General features: G+C 40.8%; 1 non-coding gene across 1 annotated transcript; it reads left to right on the forward strand.

Moving 5' to 3' along the window:
- Nucleotides 1-1005: 1005 nt before the first annotated feature.
- On the forward strand, nucleotides 1006-1112 carry LOC114424789. The gene has a single exon (XR_003669089.1). It is a non-coding gene; the product is annotated as a small nucleolar RNA R71 (small nucleolar RNA).
- The last annotated feature ends 21268 nt before the right edge of the window (nucleotides 1113-22380 follow it).

Genomic DNA, 22380 nt, shown 5'->3' on the forward strand with positions numbered 1-22380 from the left:
GTGGAAGAAGATTCACCTGCACAGAAATTGTTAGGTAAATTTTTGTCATCACCTTTTTCTGGAGTAGAGTGAAGTTTGGCAGGTTCATTTGCAGATGAGGAAGGTGCTACGGGTTGAGGTCCTTGACACTGCTTCCCCGACCTCAATGAAATGGCACTGACATTTTTGGGATTTTGGACAGCTTGAGAAGGCAACTTGTCAGAATTCTGGGACTATTGTTGATTCAATTGGGTAGCCAATTGTCCCATCTGATTGGTTAAGCTCTGAATGGAGGCTCTGGTCTCTTGCTGAAACTGCATGTTCTGCATAGTCATTTGCCTCACAAGTTCTTCGAGGGAAGGTTGTGGAGGGGCCTCAATTGTTGGCTGTTTCTGGGGTTGTTGTTGTTGTTGGATTGGTGGAGGAATGTATGGTCTGCTTGGGCCAGCAGCATTTTGGAAGGAAGGAGCAGGCTGTTGTTGTTGTTGCTGAGGGCTGGACCATCTGAGGTTAGGGTGATTCCTCCATCCAGGGTTGTATCTGTTGCTGGAGAGGTCATAATTGTTCTGCTGTGGTTGATTTTGCTGCTGAGGTTGAGGAGGTCTATTGTAAATATTTGCAGCATAAGCTTCAGGCTGCTCGATTGCTCCAGGTTGCTGCATGGAAGGGCAAAGGTCTGTATGGTGGTCAGCAGAGGAGCACAAACCACAAACCCTTGCAACAGGTACAGATTTCTGATTCAAGGCCAGCTGGGTTACCAAGTTAACCAATGCATCCAGTTTGCCTTCAAGCTTCTTAGTCTCAGATGATGCAGCTGAGTTTGTAGCTACCTCATGCACTCCTCTAATGACTATGGCATCATTTCTGGCGCTAAACTGCTGAGAGTTGGAAGCCATCTTCTCAATTAAATTTCTGGCTTCAGCAGGAGTCATGTCTCCAAGGGTTCCACCACTGGCAGCATCTATCATACTTCTCTCCATATTACTGAGTCCTTCATAAAAATATTGGAGAAGAAGCTGCTCCGAAATCTGATGGTGAGGGCAACTGGCACATAGTTTTTTAAATTGCTCCCAGTACTCATACAGGCTCTCTCCAATGAGTTGTCTAATGCCTGAGATATCTTTCCTGATGGCTGTGGTCCTGGAAGCAGGGAAATTTTTTTCTAAGAATACTCTCTTAAGGTCATCCCAGCTCGTGATGGACCTTGGAGCAAGGTAATACAGCCAGTCCTTTGCCACTCCCTCCAGAGAATGAGGAAAAGCCTTCAGAAATATGTGATCCTTGTGACATCCTGGAAATTTCTACCTGGAATTTTTGGAAACGATGTATTTTGAATGATTATATATATATATATATATATATATATATATATATATATATATATATATATATATATATATATATATATATATATATATATATATATATATATATATAAGTATTATTCAGTTTATATGCATATATGTTATTGGTAGAAGTAGGAATAGTGGGGGCTAGATATGCAGGTTAGGCTGATTAAGGAAGAGAAGTCCATAACTGGGAGGTTATGGGTTAATTCTTAATTAATTAGTTTAAAAATAGTCATTTTGCGTGCGACTTAAAATTTAACGAAACCAACCTCTGAGCCATGCTCGGGGTTTTATTCTGAGCGTTTTGATATATATATTGATTACTTTCGAAAACTGGCCCCGACGGACAGAGAGAAACGCGAGGAACTGGAACCAGAGAAACGGCACGCAAACCGAGGCAGGATTTTAGCATTTCAAAGGTCAGATTTTTATCACTTTTTGTGGCTGAGTATGGGTCACAATCAAAAGAGAAAGTGGGCCCTTTTTGCTCCACTCAAATAGAGACATGTGGCATAGTTTATAATAAAATAATAAGAAATGAGGAAAAAGCCTTTTTAAAATTAAAAGGCAACTCTCTCTCTCCTCACTCAGCCCCACATTTTTCAGAAGCCTTTTCCTCTCTCCCTCACGTTGCCATTCTTTCCTCCTTCATTCTCCATTGAAGCTCCAAACAAAGCTCCAACCTTTGGCCATCATTTCTGCTCCAAATCACGAAAGGAGGGCATTTTCAGAGTCGTGAAGCGCGTCTCTACGTGTGGGACTTCGAAATTTTAGGTTTGGGTGGACTTCTTTCCCTCTTGAATTTCGTGGGTATGGGGTTTTGGGAGATATGATGGGTAGTTTTGCTAGTTTTCTGCTTCATGATAGTTATTTGTGAAGAAACTTGTTGAAAGCATGTTGAAATTGCTATGTTTGGAAGAGTTAAACATACCCATTTTGTTTTAGGGTTTTTATGATGATGCTTGTGATGTTCATGTGCTGAAATTGCTTATGGAAAACTGTTAGAGATGAAGGGTAGAATTAACCTAGGGTTAGAAAGTGAGAATGTGGTGTTATGAGTGGAAAAAGAGTGAATTTTTTAGGGCTGGAAGGCCAAATCTGGAATTGGTAGTATTTAGAGGTTAGAGTGAGTTAATCTTAGCTTGAAATTCCATTTAGGACTTATGAGAAAGGTTAGGCTGTGCTAGAGAGAAAAACAAATGACCAAAGTGAACAAAGAGCCATTTCTAGGGTAAATTTGGGTGTTGAAGAGTCAAATTTTGATTCGGTGAGATTTTAAGCGTAAATCCAGTTTAAACAAGTTTAAATTGATGTTATAGACTTGTGTGAGGTGAGAGTTTGCTTCAAATTTGTCCCATTCTCAATTTGACTTCTCAAGCCTAGAAAATCCATTAAATTGAGGGGTTTTGGACACCTAGATTTTGTGTTGCTGTGGTTTGAAGCTTGACTTTGGTTTAGACATGATTGATACATGATTTGGGACTTGTAGGATTTGATTTGGGCAAGATTGGATGAGGGGAAGTGTGGTTTTCGAAATCTGCACTTTGTGCAGATTTTTGCTGTGAAATTGTGCAGCAGGATTTTGCACAAGTGCAGAAAAATGCTATGTATTTGCTGGTTGTGGAAAGAGTAATGTAGAACGAGTTCTGGATGTTTGCTAGTAGATCCCAACGGTCAAAATGTAGGCTTATGTACTAGAGACTTCCAGTAAAAATTTTGAGTCGATCCAACGGTTAACGAATTGGAAAGAAGGAATTGTTACTGGGGTCTTTAAGTGAGAAAAGCTGTGATTTTGGTTGGTGTTTTGGGCAGAGTTTTCTGCCTTTGCCCTGTTTTCTTGGCTGTGATGGTTTGTGTTGTTTGAATGTTGAGTTACTTGGATGTTGGGGAAGCTTGGGAGGATTGATGGGGACCCGGTGTTGAGAGAAACGAGGATATGGGCTACGTGGGAGTACGTGAGCTCAGTTGGAGGTGGGCAACAGGGGATGGTGGGTTTATGCGCGATTTGTGGATGTGGAAAACTTGTTGTGCACCATCGCCCGACCGCCACCTAGTACCACATGTGATGGGTACCCCATAATCCTACAAGCTTGAGATGAGGAAGTATAGAAGGGTGAAACTTCCTGCTTTTATTCGTTGACCACAGAGTGGTACCTGGAGATATGTCGCGGGGGTCAGGAGACCTTGGGGACGTCAGGTGGGGTGCTATTGCCCAAAACCAAGCTTGACCAATCCCGACCCAACCCGGGCATAGTCGGTCAGTGAGAACCTGTGATGTACCTAAGCAGGCGAGCTCCTGGCAGTCAACAGATAAAAGGAACAAAGACCACAAAGCAAGGAGGCTTGTGGTGGCTGGCCAGCTGTGAATCTTGTGTGATATATGGGTTTTTGCCTCTGGTAATCGATTACCAAGGGTGGGTAATCGATTACAAGGCTTAAAAATGAAGACATGAGGCTAAGATGGTCTCTGGTAATCGATTACCAAGGGGGTGTAATCGATTACCAGGCTTGAAAACGAGGTCAGGAGGCTATGAGGGCTTCTGGTAATCAATTACCAAGGGGGTGTAATCGATTACCAGGCTTTGAATTGAAGGCAGCAGGTTGTAGAGGCCTCTGGTAATCGATTACCAGTCTGTGTAATCGATTACACAGAGGAATGGGTCACTGGTAATCGATTACCAGGTATGTGTAATCGATTACACAGTGCCTTTTTCAGGTTTTCATGTCCTGAAGCTGTGTGATTCGAGTTTGGCCTCTGGTAATCGATTACCAAGGCTGTGTAATCGATTACCAGAGATGAAAAGCCTTAAGATACCCCTTTTACTTGCATGTAATGGTTATGAGAAGCATTGTGTTGCGGCATAGTTAGATTCTTGTGAAAGAGTCTACCCCTTTCTTTTCTTTCTTGTAGATCGTGATGGCGGCGCAGCTAATCCATGATCGAGTGGAGATGGAGTGCCTAGAGGGAGCTTGGGAGACCCTCGAAGGCAATGCGAGGTGCCGATTTCGGGGCACTATTCGGTTTACGGCGACTTCTTTGGTGCATCCAGATGAACCCGTGCGCACGCTTCAACGCACTATGGAGTGGATACTACCCACACCTACACCATACCGTCTAGTGGAGCCAGTCCAAGTGATCGAGGTGACGTCATCCGAGGAAGACCCTGAGGAGGATCCCGAGGAGCTATCTCCTGAGCCTACTGTGGATGCTCTTGACTTTCTAGAGGGTGAAGAGGACCCACTTCCTGAGGTGGATTCTCCCGAGGAAGTCATGTCGGCATCTGAGGCAGACTCTACGGAGGATAGTGGCCCGAGGGAGATGGCGACCAGTGGAGGCTCTTCATCATAGTGGACAGTTCCATGGACTAGATTTATATACTTTTTGAGGGTGGGTGTATCTAGGACTGACTGTTAGGTTTACTCTTTTGTTTTTGTATGGGTAGACCTGATGTATAGGAATTTGATGATTGTATACATGTGGCTGAAGCCACCACTGTGGACACCTTTGCTCTGGATGACACTATGTATTTTGTAAAACTCCCATATTTTGGACAGCTTTAAATGATGAATGAATTTATGATCAATCTTGTTATTTGAAAAGAAAGCATTAGCAACTTTATTTGTAAAAGAGTTTATCGACCGTATTTTATTCTTTTATTTTCACGTGACGACCTAAAGTAATGGCTGGTACATTCTCCCTTTTGAAACAGCAAAATAGTTTAGAGATTATGAGCGGTAAGAAAGAAATGACTCCGAATAGAGTTGTGAACTGGCCATTCAGGACTCTATAGTGGGGATTTTCCTTCTAAACCTAGTTATGGTGAAAAGAGAAACAAATGAAAAAGAAAAAGAAGAAAAAAAAATTTACCATGGTTTTTGTTATTTAAATCATTACTATCAAACCAGTCATTAATTTAGGGACGCCACAATCCTCCTGGACATCTGGGGGTTTCATGGTGGAGCAGACAATATGAAATTCCTTCAAATGTTTGTGCGGGTCTTCACCTGCAAGGCCATGAAACTTTGGAAGCAAATGAATCAGTCCAGTTTTAAGAACATATGGGACATCCTCATAAGGGTATTGGATGCACAAGCTTTCGTAGGTGAAATCAGGTGCAGTCATTTCCCTTAGAGTCCTCTCACGGGGTGGAGGTTGTGCCATGTTCTCAGAATGTGCAAAATCAGAATGCTCAGAATCAGAATCCTCAGAATCAGAATGCTCAAAATTATAATGCTCCAAATCAGGATGTTCAAAATCACCAATAACATAATGCACAGATTCACCAGTAATGGAATGCTCAGGATGATCAAAAGGTATAAAATGATGCCTAACTAATCTATGAAATGTCCTATCTATCTCAGGGTCAAAGGGTTGTAAGTCAGATGGATTGCCTCGAGTCATACACTACATTCAGCATGCACAACTAGTTGCCTTGTCATGTAAATAAAGGTGCAAGTTTGAACTACAGCTACCCTCAAATGATATCCAAATGACTTGAAATTTTGTGAGGACCTTATAAAATGTTGAGAAGATAGCACAAAAACTTTCAGACAAAAATTCAAAGTCTAACTATGAAAGCTAAAATTGGTGGGTTAAGAAAAATAAGTGAATAAAACTTGAAAAATAAAAAACTTTTGACAGAATCGCTTTTTTTGGACGATGGAGACCTCAGCTGGCTGCCACAGTGTAGGAAATTTTTTTCTACCCCAAATGCATATATAATAATTCCGATTCTGATAACCGGAGCAAAAGTTATGGCCATTTGAAGTTTTGACAAACACAAAATTTGCTAGTTTTTTGGAACTTTCAAATCTGACCAAACTAAAGGCTCTAGCTATTTTTCCCACAAAATATGGATTAAAAGAAGTTACCACAAAAACATTCAGCCAAAAATAACAACCCTAGCTACTAAAACAAAAAATCACAAATAATTCAGCATGGGTGGTCGCTAAAATCTGTCTCTAATTGATTTCTACTACTACTCTGTTTTGCCGCAAGCAAAAGTGGTCGCTAAGTCCGTCGCAAAACACTATTCACAGCAAAACACCCAAGACTGAAACAGGGGAAACGCTTAATGGGAAAACTGAAACAGAACACACACTAAACAAAATACCAGGACACTAAACAACACTAACACACATACTAACACAATACTAACAATTAAACATAAAACACAAAAGGATTAAACACACAACACTAGCTAGCTATTATCAACCTTTGGACACTGCTCCCCGGCAACGGCGCCAAATTTGATCGAGGCCGCACTCGAATCAAATAAACATGAAAATGTAGTAACTAGGAAGTGATCCTAGGTCGTTTCCCAACGAGCAATGACAAACCAAATGTTCATAATATACTTGCGCAGTAACAGTAACGATTGAGGGGGTTTGTTTGTTTCGTGATTAAAGAGCAGAACAAGTAAACTAGAATTTTAAACTACTAATATTAAAAATAGGTTGTTTCCTCTGATTCAGAAGCCATTCTCTTATCATGGGTTATGGAGAATTCGTCCCTAACAATCAACCACTTAATCCAACCCTATTTCAATTTACTAAGGAAAATCAACTTAGGGTTTTCAATTCGTGATTAGGCACCACATACACCAGTTAGCCCTTCGTCCATTAAGCATGAACACAAGTTAGGCTTAGAGGCAATTAATCGAACACGAAGCGTGCACTGATTAATATTCACGAATTTGGGATAACTGGTGAAGGGAAAATTGCCAGTAAACCACATTACAAGCGAAACCTCAAAGAGAGTTGGGCTTCGTCCTCAAAAGGAAACAACACCAGAAAATCCAGCCTTCCATGGATTCAAACAGAAAACGCAAATGAAACATGAAGCAGAAACGTAAATGAACAGAAACATAAATGAACAAAAACGTAAATGAAACAGAAACGTAAATGAGAGTAGAAGAAGAAGCAAGAACGAAATTGTAATTAGAAGTAGAAAACGTAAAATTGCATTACGTGAACAGTAGCATCAAAGCAGAAAACGTAAAAACCCTAAAACCAAAGCTCTGAATAATGAATAGCATGACAGATTGACTTGCACGAATCCCAAGGCTGCTATTTAAAAAGAGTCACTCAAAGTCACTGGGCCATATTATAATACTCTGGCCCAAAACGAAATAAACACTGAACAACATGAAATAAAATTGCGAAATTTCCTAATTAGAAATTAACTAAGGTAAGCGCTGCTTTATTTGCCCTCTTCAAGTCCACAACCAAATTCCGGATTAAGCCCAATGTTTCATTAATTCCTGAAATTAGATTAAAAACATCAAATTAGCTAAATGGGCCCAAATAATAAAATTGCCTAATTAATTGACAATTAAGACCAATCAGTAATTAAAATGGTGCGAAAAGGGTTTAGAAAATAGAAGAAAATGATGGCACATGAGTTGCGCTTAGCGGCTCCACAAATTCAAAAAATTCACTAAGTACGGGGGCTTAGCGAGGCAGGCTTGCTTAGCCCAACGGCTGCCACAACGAAATGTGCTTAGCTCAGGTAGGCTCGGCTTAGCGTGCGGCTTTCAACAAAAAAAAAATTGACAAAGTTACCTGGGTATCTCAACAGGATGATGAGTGTTCATCCTCAAAAGATGAACTCGCTTAGCGCGGTAGGCACGCTTAGCGAGTGATGGAGGCCATACCCGAATCAAATAAATATTAAAATGTAGTAACTAGGAAGTAATCCTAGGTTGTTTCCCAACGAGCAATGATACACCAAATGTTCATAACAGATAGTAGGAATTAGTAACAAATTGGGGGGGGGGGGGATTATTTGCTTTTGTAAATTAAACAGCGAGTAAAATTGAATTAGAAATTATCAGAATTAAAATATGTTGCTTCCCCTTGATTCACAAGCAAGTCTCTTATCCTAGGTTGCGAGAATTTATCCTTTATCAGTTCAACCACTTAATCCAACCCTAAATTAAATTACTAAGCAAAATTTAACATAAAGCAGTCATTATGTGATTAAGCATCACACACACCAATTACTCATAAATGATCATTAAGCATGAATGTAAATTAAGCGCAGAGACAATTAATCAAGCACTAAGCATGCATGAATTAATAGCAACAAATTCAGAGTAATTAGTGAAGAGGAAAAACTGAACATAATTTAACAGTAATAATAGAACCTCAAAGAGAACTGTGCTTAATCCTCAATAGAAAACAACGCTGCGGACTTAGCCTTCCATTAATCAAATAGAGGACAAAATTTTATTGATAAAACTAAAAGTCTGAACTGGAATTGTAAAAAACGAAAATAAAAGAGAAAGAGAAGAGAGACTAAAACTAAAAACGAAAAATAGAAGAGAGAGAGGAGAGAGAGCTAAACTAGAACCTTGGTGCTGTTATATAGTTTTTCAGCCCCAAAGCTTACAAATCTATTTTAAATCCAAGGCCATAAGTAAAATCAAATCAAATCAAATCTAGATAAGATAAGATAAGATAAGATCTAGATGAAATAATATATAGATGAGATCAAATCTAAATAATATCTAGATAAGATAAAATCTAATTTTGTAGAATAAATTAGTCTGCCTTCTTCAAGTCCAAGCCCAATTTTGGATTCAAGCCCAAGCCCAATTCTGGATTCAAGCCCAAGCCCAATTCTAGATTCAAGCCCAATGCTTCATTAATTCCTGAAATTAGATTAAAAACATCAAATTAGCTTAATGGGCCCAAATAATAAAACTGCCTAATTAATTTGACAACTAAGACTAATCAGTACTTAAAATGGTGCAAAAAGGGTTAAGAAATAGGAGAAAATAATGGCACATCAGCGAGTTCATCTGGAAACGCATATATTCAATGAATATTGATGAACTCGCTTAGCGCAGCAGGCTCGCTTAGCGAGTTCATCGCGTTTTCTAGAAAAAACGCAGAAAACACAGTTCGTTTTCTTCCATTTTTTTAAGCCTCTAAAAGGCATATCAAACATGCAAGCCAGTCAAACTGATCTATACAACACAATCATATATAAAGTCCTAATTTTTAACTGCTTCTAAAAACATTCAAACCCTAAGAATCTAAAGCTAAATCTTCTAACCTAAGGTTTAACGGAATAAAAGAGAAAAAAGGAAATGGGGAACTTACTTGAATCTTTGATAGTAGCAGAAGAGTGAAGATGCAAACAGACAGCGAAAATGCAGGAAGCTGGGTGTGAAAGCGAAAATGCAGGCACGTTAAGAAATTTTGGGCAAATGTGAGTGTAACTGATGTTACACTCACTTAAGCAATTTTCGACCCTCTCGCTTAGCGAATGACAGTGTTAAGCGAACCAGAGAGACGTTTGGTTTCTCAAAGAGGCTCACTTAGCGAATCTGCGTGCTTAGCCCACGTTTGAAATTCAAAATCAATTTTTATTTTATTTTTTTTACACATAGCTGGGCTTAGCGCACAGAAGAGGCGCTTGGCGAATTCTGCAGGTCAAAAAACCTGCAACTCTAGCAAAGCCGAGCTCTGGGTCGGCTTAGCTAAACTGATGCATCTTGAATACAGAGGAGCATGCACTTAGCGGATAATGGATCGCTTAGCGCTGACATTGCCACAAGGATTTGGGCTTAGCTGGCATGAGTGGCACTTACCTCAATAAAACCTAGTTTAGGCTGCAAAGAATTGAGCTTAGCGGCGACATGTCGCACTTAGCCATTGAATACCAGGCATTTAGCGATCAAGCCATAGCTTAGTCGAATTCAGATCGAATTGAAATGGGCTTAGCTCAGCCTTGGCCAGCTTAGCAGACCAAATCATCCTAAGATGCAAGGGCTGAGCACTAAGTGCTAGAGACTCTTGGCTTAGCGCATGACAAAAGATGCGCTTAGCGCGAGGAGTGCGCTTAGCGAAAGGACTATTTTTCAGAAGAAAAAAAAATTCTAAGATATTTTTCAGTCCCTTCCTCAAGAAATTGAAACCCTTATATCTTCATTCAAAAACAAGCTGACATACTCCAATGTACTGATTATAAAGAAAGTTCCACATGATGCAATGCATGAAAAACAAAGATAACAGAAATTAAAACTGGGTTGCCTCCTAGGAAGCGCTTCTTTAACATCATTAGCTTGATGCTTTTACCTCAATGGGTAATCTAATTTTGGTTTTTACCTCCAAAACCTCCTTACCCACTTCCATTACCTGCAAGCAAACATTTTGTTCTGGAGCAGGCTTGTCTTCGATAAATAAATCAAAATCAATTTTCTGATCTTCAAAGCCCAGCTCTAGCTTTTTTCTCCTCATATCAACTATGCAGCTCGCAGTTAACATGAATGGCCTTCCCAATATTACATGAATGTCATTATCTTCACAGATATCCATTACCACAAAGTCTGTCGGGAAGATAAAATGTTTTACTCTGACCAACACATCTTCAATTACTCCATATGGTATGGTAATGGAGTGGTCAACAAGTTATAAAGTCATCCTAATGGGCATGATCTCCAACTCTCCCAACCTTCTGCACATGGAGAGTGGCATTAAATTAATACTGGCTCCCAGGTCAATAAGAGCCTTTCCCACAGCGACTTCTCTAATTGAACAAGGAATGGTTACACTCCCAAGGTCTTTATGCTTGGGTGGAAGGATCTTTTGAATCACAACACTTCAATTTCCTTCCACAACAATATTTTTCTGGTGAATGTACTTGTGTTTCCTTGTCAACATATCCTTTAAGAACTTGGAGTAGAATGGCATTTGTTGTAAAGCTTCTCCGAAGGGCATGGTTATTTCCAGTTTCCTGAAAATATCTAAGAATCTTGCTTATGTGCCATCATTTTCTTCTATTTTCTATACCCTTTTAGCACCATTTTAATTACTAATTGGTCTTAATTGTCAATTAATTAGGCAGTTTTATTATTTGGGCTCATTTAGCTAATTAGATGTTTTTAATCTAATTTCAGGAATTAATGAAACATTGGGCTTAATCCGGATTTTGGTTGTGGACTTGAAGAGGGCAAATAAAGCAGCACTAACCTTAGTTAATTTCTAATTAGGAAATTTCGCAATTTTATTTTATGTGGTTTAGTGTTTATTCCGTTTTGGGCCAGAGTATTGTAATAGGGCTTAGTGACTTTGAGTGACTCTTTTTAAATAGCAGCCTTGGGATTCGTGCAACGCTATTATGTTATGTTATTCACTATTCAGAGCTTTGTTTAGGGTTTTACATTTTTCTGCTTGAATGCTATTGTTTCGTTCTTAATGCAATTTTCCATTTTCTGCTTCTAATAACAATTTCGTTCTTGTTTCTTCTTCTACTTTCATTTATGTTTCTGCTTTTAGTTTCATTTGTGTTTTCTGTTTGAATCTATGGAAGGCTAGATTTTCTGGTGTTGTTTCCTTTTGAGGACGAAGTCCAACTCTCTTTGAGGTTTCGTTTATAATGTGGCTTCCTGGCAGTTTCCCCTTCACCAGTTAACCCAAATTCGTGAACATTAATTAGTGCATGCTTCGTGTTCGATTAATTGCCTCTGAGCCTAACTTGCGTTCATGCTTAATGAACGAAGGGCTAACTGGTGTATGTGTTGCCTAATCACGTATTGACAACCCTAAGTTGATTTTCGCTTAGTAAACTGAAATAGGGTTGGATTAAGTGGTTAACTGTTAGGGACGAATTCTCCATAACCCAGGATAAGAGAATGGCTTCTGAATCAGAGGAAACAACCCATTTTTAATATTAGTAGTTTGTTATTCCAGTTTACTTGCTCTGTCCTTTAAATCACGAAACAAACAAACCCCCCCCCCCAATCGTTACTGTTACTCCAAGTGTATTATGAACATTTGGTTTACATTGCTCGTTGGGAAACGACCTAGGATCACTTCCTAGTTACTGCATTTTCATGTTTATTTGATTCGGGTACGGCCTCGATCACTCGCCAAATGGCGGTCCTTCTCCTTCTTGGAAGGTACCACAGGATATGGTACTTCCGCACCTTCGTTAACAGTTTTTTCTCTTTTCTTCTCTCTAGTTTGTTCACTTCTACTCCTCTCTTCATTCTTATTTTTTTCATCTTTTTCAATTTTTTCATTTTCATTTTCTTTTTCTTTTTCTACTTCTTTTTCTTTTTCTTGGTCATTAAATTCTTTTTTCTTGACCATTATTTGTTTTTCTTTTTCCTGATTGCTTTCGCCTAACACCTCAACTTTCTTTTCATCAGTACTTTTCTTTTCAGCAGCTTCCTTCTTGGATACAACACTATCCTCATCCTCCGCCTCCACAAACCTCTTACTCCTTGTCATCATAGCTTTGCATTCCTCCTTGGGATTCTTTTCTGTATTCGCCACAAAACTGTTGGATGACTTGTCAGTTATCCGCTTGGCTAGTTGTCCCACATGGACCTCAAGGTCTTTCAGTGCTGACTCGGTGCTTTTATAATTTGACATTGTTACTTGCATAAACTGAGTCAAAGTCTCCTCTAGCTTAGTAGTCCTCTGAAAGATGTTAGGCCCTTGTTGGATTGGCCTGTTAGAAGGTCCACCCTGGTCTTTGTTGAATTGATTGCCAGGGTGTGATCTCCATTGTCCTTGTTGATTATAAGGACCTTGCTGGATGCCTGAGAATCCTCCTTGAGTATATCCTTGTCTCTATTGATTTCCCATATAGTGAACTTCTTGAGTGTTTTCTTCAATGGGAATACATTGGCCTATTTCATGAACCTCACCACAGATGGTACAACCTGTAACCTGTAAAACAGAAGAATGTGTAGGTTGAACAATAGACAGTTTAGTTGGCAACTTACCGAGTGTTTCTGTTAAAATCTCAAGTTGCCTAGCAAGCAACTTATTTTGTGCCAATAAAGAGTCATGTGATGATAGTTCTAACAAGCTTTTCTTTGTGGGTTGATGAACTCTATCGCGCATAATTGCATGATCGCTGGCTGACATATTCTCAATTAGCTTAGTTGCCTCTTCAGGGGACTTCAGCTTTATTTTTCCCCCTGCTGAAGCATCTAACAGTTGCTTGGTTTGTGGTCTCAGCTCATCTATAAACATTCAATTGAATTGGCTCATAGAACCCATGGATAGGAGTCTTTCTCAATAAACCTCTAAACCTTTCCAACGCTTCACTCAAGGACTCATCGGGCAACTGATGAAATGAAGAGATTGCAGCTTTCCCTTCCACAGTCTTTGACTCTGGGAAATATTTCTTTAGAAACTTTTCAACAACTTCTTCCCAGGTTTTCAGACTGTTACCCTTAAATGAATGGAGCCACCTTTTGGCTTCTCCTGCCAAGGAAAATGAAAATAGACTGAGTCTAATGGCTTCATCGGGCACGCCTGCAATCTTTACAGTGTTACAGATTTCAATGAATGTTGCCAGATGTGCATAGGGATCCTCATTTGGTAATCCTTGGAATAAGTTCCCCTATATTAAATGAATCAAAGAATGAGGGTAGTTTATGTTGTGAGCTTGCACTTTAGGACGTGCAATGCTGGTAAAGAATTGGAACACTAAACTACTTGAATAGTCCTCAAGGGTAACTCTTTGCTGGTGTTCATCCGCCAAAGGAACGACTTCTAGTAAATAGGTCGCAGATTCCCTTGATGATTGTGAGTCAGATGATGTAAAATTAGAAAAATGAGTTTCTTCCTCAAGAATGGACGCTACTGTCCTGTCTTGTAGTAATTTTCTTCTCCTCTCGGCTCCGTTCCTTCTTAACGTAGCTTCAATCTCCAAGTCCAAAGGAACTAAATTTCCTGTGGGAGATCTATGCATATAAAACACTAATAGAAACAACGGTTATCCAGTTCAAGAGGAAAACAAATATGAATCGAAAGTAAATATTCACAATTTATCAAAGAATAAATAATAGACACCTAGGACTGAACTAACACTCCAAATAGAAAGAAGTTCCCCGACAACGGCACCAAAAACTTGTTGGAGCTCGGCAAGTGCACCGGATCACGCAAGTAGTATAAAACGGTAAGAACCGAGTATCCAACTCTCGGGGAACTTGTGTTACTTGGTAAAGCTATATTCAGTGAATAGGTGTCTAGTATGAAAAGAGATGTGTTGACTATGAACAGGTATGTAAACTAACTATTAAAAAGAAAATCACATGAGTAATGATATGTAAAGACATGTAGACAACATGTTAGTCTTCCTATTAGGTGCCTGATGTTAAAAGGATATTCTCTACTTAACAATGCTCATGTGTTCTATAGTGTCTCCTGAAATGTTAAACCCTGATTCCTCATGATAGTCTAGCCTAATCCTGATCAAGCATTGTCCTCAGATTCCTCTTGTTGGACTAAACTCAACCAGAATCACATTAAGACAAACATACAAACAACTAGGTTACCCTACCCCAATCCCTCGTGATAATACGATAAACTAGCCCTGTCCTATCAAGTTCCAAGAATCAGACCAGTTTCCACTGTTGAATGATCCTAAGAAAGCATGCATCTATGTGATCAAGGCAGAAACATACTGAAATGACGTACCGATAGCACATAGAACACATAAAACATCAGTAAATAGATATACAAGTATTTACATCAAGTATCTACAAGGAAGAACCAATAGAGGATTTAGCTCTCCATAACTGGGAAGCTTCCTTTACAACAAAGAGAAGAGAAAAATGAAGGATTGAAGAAATATAAGTAGTGAGGATGTCTCCTCCACCTCTAGAACCTCACAATCACTCACAAACTCATCTCAAGCTCTCAGGACGACTTCCTCTTCAAGCTTCATTCTCTGCAGGTCTTCACACAGCAAAATCTCTCAAAACTCTCTAGATTTGGACCCTTCTCTCTTTAGAATCTCTCACAGGCAAGGCTCCTCGGGAAAATGGCCAAAATCGCCTCCAAAATATGATTTCAGGCTTAAATAGGTGGCCTTGTTGGTGCTTGCATGCTTAGCGCAACTCTGGACCGCTTAGCGTGCATTAGCGAATTTCGGCTTAGCGCGCATCTTCTCGTTCAGCGAATGGACTCGAGCGGTATGCTTAGCGAGATGAGCGCTTAGCGGGATGAGCCCTCGCTCAGCGAACACACACAACTCATCCTTCTTCCAGATTCTTCCTCGCGCTTAGCCGAAGGAGTGGTGCACTCAGCGGATGGCTCGCTAAGCCAGCAGATTGGCTTAACAGTTGGATGAAAATCAGCACTTCACAAACTTGCCTAATTAGCCTGAAATTGAGAGGAAATGATTATTAAACACACAAAATGGAAGTACTAAGTATTTATTACCTATCTTTAACAAAAAGTAATTACAACACTACAAAATAACAATAAATTGGAGGAGTTTGATACAATTTACACATGTTTTATACACAAAAGTTAGTCGTATTCATTAACTAACACAAAGTCATTTTGTATTTGAGCTTTATTGTTGATTCACTCTTTGAGTATTATTGAATACTTGTATTCATTCAAACTACAGTTTGTGAAAGCCAAGAGTGACTTAGTGTTAGACAATACTTGGTTTTCTTAGATTCAGGGGGATTCTAAGAAAGTGACATAAGTGGTATTAAGAATACTTGTAAAGCCAGGAGTGGTTGGTCAGAATACTTGTTTGGTAAGCCAGTTTTGATTAGTGGAACCCTTTATTGTTGAGTAAAGGAGAACTGGACATAGCTCACCAATGTAGTTTATCCAATGTAGTTTTAGGCATGATGTTGAAAGGCAACTTATCCAATGTAGTTTTAGGCATGACGTTGAGGAAAGAGCCATTGTCAATGATCACTTTGGCCACTATGTGGTTCAGGCATTTGACGGACACGTGCAAGGCTTTGTTGTGTCCCCTGCCTTCGACTGGTATCTCCTCGTCGGCAAAAGTAAGGTAATTGTTGGTAGTGATGTTGTTGACTATGCCCCAAAAACCCTCCACTGATATGTCTTGCACTACATGGGCTTCATTCCAAATTTTGACCAACAGTGCCCGATGAGGCTCGGAGTTCATGAGCAGCCCCAACAGTGAGATCCTAGCTAGAGTTTCATTCAATTGTTGAATCACCTTGAACTTACTTTGTTGAATGATCCTTAGGAACTCGGTTGCCTCCTTAGCTGATATCTTTTTCTTGCTGAAGTCGTCCCCTTCCTCTACGACCTTTCCAACAGGGACCTCGTCATTCGGGGTTAGGCCCACCTTATCTCTCTCGCCTATATCCGCCTTTGCCTTCCTTTTTTCCTTTGACTGTACCGGTAGCTCGGGCGTAGTAAAGATCCATCCACTACGAGTCATGCCACTCGTATCAGAAATATTTGTAACTTTAGCGGACGACAGGTCCTCCTTAACGCATTTGACTGGCGCGTCCTTCCTTCTATCGGACCCTTGTGCGGCATATTTCCATGACCGGCTTATCACTTTTATAAGGGAAGGGCATAAGTGTCTTAACTGTAAAGGGCTGAAAACCTCGGGGCCTCTGAGTGGTGACATCCCTGGTGAAGTGGATCACCAAAGACTAGGGCTTACCCGGGTTTTTGTCGTCTGACTGCATGCATACATCTCCTTCCTCTTTCTTCGCACAGCAGACTTCAATCTGCCCCTTGTTCATCATTCCTTGTAGCAGCTCCTCTGTTATTAGACATGTCTCCACATCGTGTGATGTCCTTGGATGCATTAAACAAGAATCTCCTTTGTCACCATCAAGGTCAATCATACCAGCCACGTGCAATGCTTCTAGTATAACACATTCCCTATCTGCTTCAACCCCCGAGACTCCCCTTCTTCCACTGCATTCACCACCGAGCCTCTATGATTGGTGAGTGGATTAGTCCTCACATTTGGACTATCCTCTTGAAATGTTAGCCACCCAACATTAATCAAACTTTGTACCTTGTGCTTGAAGCCTACACACTGCTCGATATAGTGTCCCAGAACACCACCATGATAGGCACAGGTTGCATTGGGATTGTACTATCGGGGAAAAGGAGGTTAGTAGACCTTCACCAGGCTCACCACAACCATTTGGTTGCTAAGCAAAGATGATAGTAGGTCAGCATAAGGCATCGGTATCGGGGTGAACTCCACGGGTTTTCTTTCCGGGAAGTTCCTCCTTGGGTTTGTGTTTGTGTTGGGGTTGGGATTTCCAGTTGGTCGAGGCTGTGCAGGAAATGGATTTTGTGGGGGAGGCCTTTCTGGTTGAGTGGTCATTCTCTATTGGATGGGCGTTGGACTGGGAGGAGATTTGATATTGGCTAAGTAATTGTACTGGGGCAGGGGATATTGGTAAGTGCGGTTGTGAGGGGTTTGTTGGGACTTTGGCCATTTGGGAGCTGCGGTTACGGCATAGGCATCTCCCTCCTTTTTCTTAGCTCCACCTGTATCAGCCCTCCTATTGCCAACACTTGTTGAAGCGGTGTAATCGAACTTGCCCCTTCTTAGGCCCACTTCAATCCTTTCACCCGTAAATACCAGATCTGCAAAGCTCGAAGACATGTAACCCACCATCTTCTCATAGTAGACCACTGGTAATGTGTCAACTATCATTATTATCATCTTCTCATAGTAGACCACTGGTAATGAGTTGCCAAATCCCTCCACCTTTGGGCGTATTCTTTGAAAGACTCACGCTCCTTCTTGCACATGTTTTTCAATTGCGTTCTATCCGGATCCATGTCAAAGTTGTATTGATACTGCCTAATGAAGGTAGCCATTAAGTCTTTCCAAGAACGGATTCGGGAAGATTTCAGGTTAGTATACCAAGTGATTGTTGCCCCGGCCAAACTCTCTTGAAAAAAATTCATCAAGAGTTTCTCATCTTTTGCGTACTCCCCCATCTTCCGACATTACATCTTCAGGTGGTTCTTAGGACAAGTAGTCCCCTTGTACTTATCGAAATTCAATACCTTGAACTTCAGAGGGATAACGACATCAGGAACTAGGCACAGTTCTGCCATGTCGGCAAAAGGGTAATCTCCAATCCCCTCAATGGCCTTTAGCCTTTCCTCTATAAGATCAAATTTCTCTCTTTCTTCCATGGCAGGAGGCAGTCTTCCCACCGAGAAATATAAGGGTTGTAGCGGGCGATGATGAGGGCCCCCCGAGGTGTTAGGCTGGGGAATGCCACCAAATGTTGGCCCCTCAGTGGCATATTCGGGGTAAGTCTCGAAGTCGGCCAGAGCGTGGTCCCAAGGTTCTTCACGTCCCCCCCTCCTCCCCCGTGGGTTGAGCAAAATGTGCATGCCCCAACTGGGGTTGCTGGCTTTCAAGGGGAACAGGAGCGGAGTGGTCGACGTTCTCGTCAGACACATATACAGCATTGGGTGGTGTATAGTTGGGAGGCAAGTCGTATGGTGGGAAAGAATTCTTGCTTTGCACAACATGGGGACCACCTGTACTACCCAATGCTTCTCCTCTATGACATACCATGCCAGGACTAGACGACTTATTTGATTCACACCAGATGGATGATTCGGATCTACCTCAGCTGCAGCCGCATTGCTTTCCATTATTTTCTTCATGCTCTGCATGGCCTCCATCATGGCAACCATTTGGTCTTTCATGGCCTCCATGTTGTCCTTCACCTATTCCTGAACTTCCTCTACCTCGCTCATGATTCTAGCTCTGTGCGTTTGGTAAGGGTGCTATAAAGCGCATTTATTCTTTTTGGTTACTATGATTACTTTTTGATGATGACAATGACTGCTAAAAACAAAATAAAATGAGTAATATGACAACTAAATAAACATGAATGCATGATAATGATAGGTTGTTGAAGTATTGAATCCACACAGAACTTTCAGTAAAAGACATAGGGTCGAATCAAATCCCATTTTCATTAAGAAACAACATTGTTTATCTTGCCAAAGCCAAAATGTAAATACAACACAAACGCCTCAGCGATTCTTAATTATGTGGGACATCAGTTCGACCATGTGTTGGCAGTAATTGAAAAGACCATGAACTTCATTCGGAGCTGAGTACATGTCAGCCATTGCCTTGGCTTTGGCTAACAACCTTGGAAGCTATTGACTCCCATTCAGTGTGAGAGTGAACCTATCCATCCATTTCATAGCTTCCCCGTCCAATGATTCTATCTCCCTCTCTCTTTCTTCCCTTTCAATATGCAGAGCCAATACCTTTTGTCGCAACCTACCCTTCGGCGGGAGGGCGACGAGGGGCTCACGGGGGCGTCTTCCAAGGGAGGAAGGCGCGCGGAGTCGCCACCAACGTTTATTCGAGGAAAACGTCGAAAAAACCGGAAATGTGTGGTCTACGAAATTTAAGCGTGAAAGGTTGGGGAGTTGTTTTTATGCACGAGGAAGGTATTAGAACCCCACGCGTCCGTCACAAGGGACGACAGCCTTTAATCAAGTGTGCAAATATGACTTCAAAATGTTTTGTTTTCCTTTTTTATGTCTTTTTGTGTTTTTATGCTTTTTATGTTTTTTGTATTTTTTATATTTTTATGGTCGACAAGAGTGTTTCCCTCGCTCCTACGTATCCTCAATTGCGATGAGGAAATCAGACCTGCGTAGTTCTTTTAGAACTAAACGTTGGTTAAGTTGTTTTTATCTTTTTTCGCAAGATATATTTGAACCAAACAAAAGGTCATTTAAGGCGTTGGACCATTAAACGATCTTTTGATTTTGAAAGGAGAGAAATGTTAAGGCATTGGACCATTATCGATCTCTTGGTTTTTGAAAGTAGAGAAACGTTAAGGCATTGGACCATTAACGATCTCTTGGAGCGGTCGACAAAAGCCGGACTTTTGCTCCTACGTATCCTCAATTGCGACGAGGAAATCAGACCTACATAGTTCTTGCAAAAGCGGTAAAGTTATGTGTTGATTTTATGCTTTTGAACGGTCCATTTAACCGATAAAAGCAAAGAGGACCCTTTAAGACGTTGGACCTTAAAACGGTTTTGAGTGACTTTTGCAGACGAAGCTTGATTTGTGAGTTGATTTTAGCCTTAGTTTCACTTTGGTTATTAGTCAATTCATTCACGGAAACTTCCAAAGAAAAACGTCCGATTGATTTTTTTGATTATTTTAATCAAAGATATTTTGATTATTTTATTATTATTTTTCAGGATATTTTGATTATTTTATTATTATTTTGCCTTTTTTTGGTTTAACCGTTGTTACAGCGTGAACGATCGGTTAGATTTTGTTTAAACAGCGATTAAACGAGATTACAACACAAATGATCGATTGAAATTCATTTTATTATTTATTAGGTGAGAAAACGGCTTAAATAAACGGTAAAAAGCTCGTTAAAGCAGAAGAAAAGAAAACTGAAAGTAAGCGAAATTAAAGTGAAAGTACACAAAATAAGTAGGGACCACTAAGGGTGCATAAAATGAATTGAAAGATTCGATTTCAGGAACTTACCGGTTGAAGACTGAAGAACGACGAAGAATGGACGAAGAACGATGAAGAATTTCCACAAAATCGCTTACGGAAGCGTTACGGAAGCACTTTGACTCGATTTTTCTTCACGAAAACGTGTTTTTTGCCCAAAATAGCCGAAATGCATAGCTTAGGGGTCATGAATATTTTTGAAACATCCCCCCTCCCCTATTTATAGGGAAAAAGAGAGGTGCTTGCCGCCCAGAGGCTTCTTGAGGAAGTGTTTCGGATTACCAAGCGCACCCCCTAATTACTAAGTTCACCCCCTTTTCTTACTTTACGGAAAAGTTACAGAAGCCTTATGGAAGTGTTTCGGATTTGATTTTCATCTTTTTTTATCTTCCCTTTCACCAATGTTAAGTGAAATATACTTACCCAAGGTTTTAGGAAATTTTACGGAAGTATTACGGAAGCCACAGAAGCCCCGGAAACCATTTTTCAAAAACGTGGAGGAGTTTGCCGCCCAGTTGCTTCCTCCTTAAGCAACCCAACTTCCAAAATGTTCTGGAAGGGCCTAGACTCGAATAGTTATTTACACCCCTATCTTGATAAGTTCACCCCCCCATATTTGTGTTTTTGGCTGCTTTCTTTCTAAAACGTTACGGAACTTTTCGGATTACGTAACGACACCCATTTTCTTTCTGGAATGTTGTGAAACTTTACGGATTATGCAACAATGCCCTTTTTGACTTCCGGAATGTTGCGGAACTTGACGGATTGCGCAACAATGCTTCTTTTCGACTTCTAGAATGTCGCAAAACTTTACGGATTACCTAACGATGGGTGTTAAGTACCTCGAGGCGGTCAAGCGGAGGTTGCATGCCACCAAACAATGGTCCCCAGATGAAATTAGGGTATGGCAATTGCCCCTTTTTACTTATCTTTTATTGGAGATAAAAGCGAAGTAAAGATAAGACACTAATTTCGTTCGAGCGGAACATCATTCGATCGGTCAATATCCCGACCAGCGGAACCTATCATTCAGAAAGAGAGAAAAGGCATCAGAAGCGTCAACAAAACTTCAGTGTCTTGAAAGTGATAAAATGGGACAACGACGACATTTCTCCATGTCATCGAACTTGATCGCCCCCCGCCCAGCAAAGAAGAATCTAGTGCGTCGTCGGGTTTGAATGTCTTCGGACGATGAGAGTAAAAACCTGCAAAAATTTTGAAAATAATCAGAATCGGACGACCAACATCATCTTGATACCGTCAAATTCGTTTGCCTCGGTTGATGAAAGGTGCGAATGACCATAAGGTATCTCCACCTGCCACCTGACTCGTTGTCCCTGGATGACAAAAGGTGAGGAAGACGATGTTAGTCTCTGCGCGTCAACGGCCTCGTTTGCCCCTAGTTAACAAAAGGTGCGGATAACCATGCAGTACCCTCGCATGTCATCGGACTTGCCATTTTTAGATGACAAAAGGTGCAGAAGATGACGCTAGTCTCTACGCGTCAACGGGCTCGTTTGCCCCTGGTTGACAAAAGGTGCGGATAACCATGCGGTACCCCCGCATGTCATCGGACTTGCCATTTCTGGATGACCAAAGGCGCAGAAGAGGGCGTTAGTCTCTACGCGTCAACGGGCTCGTTTGCCCCTGGTTAACGAAAGGTGCAGATAACCATACGGGATCCCCGCATGTCACCTGACTTCATGGGTCAGGATGACAAAAGGTGCAGAAGACGATGTTAGTCTCAGCGCGTCAACGGGCTCGTGTGCCCCTGGTTGACAAAAGGTGCGGATAAC

This window comes from Glycine soja, chromosome 8 (genome assembly GCF_004193775.1).
Source record: "Glycine soja cultivar W05 chromosome 8, ASM419377v2, whole genome shotgun sequence".
NCBI classification, from domain to species: Eukaryota; Viridiplantae; Streptophyta; class Magnoliopsida; order Fabales; family Fabaceae; genus Glycine; species Glycine soja.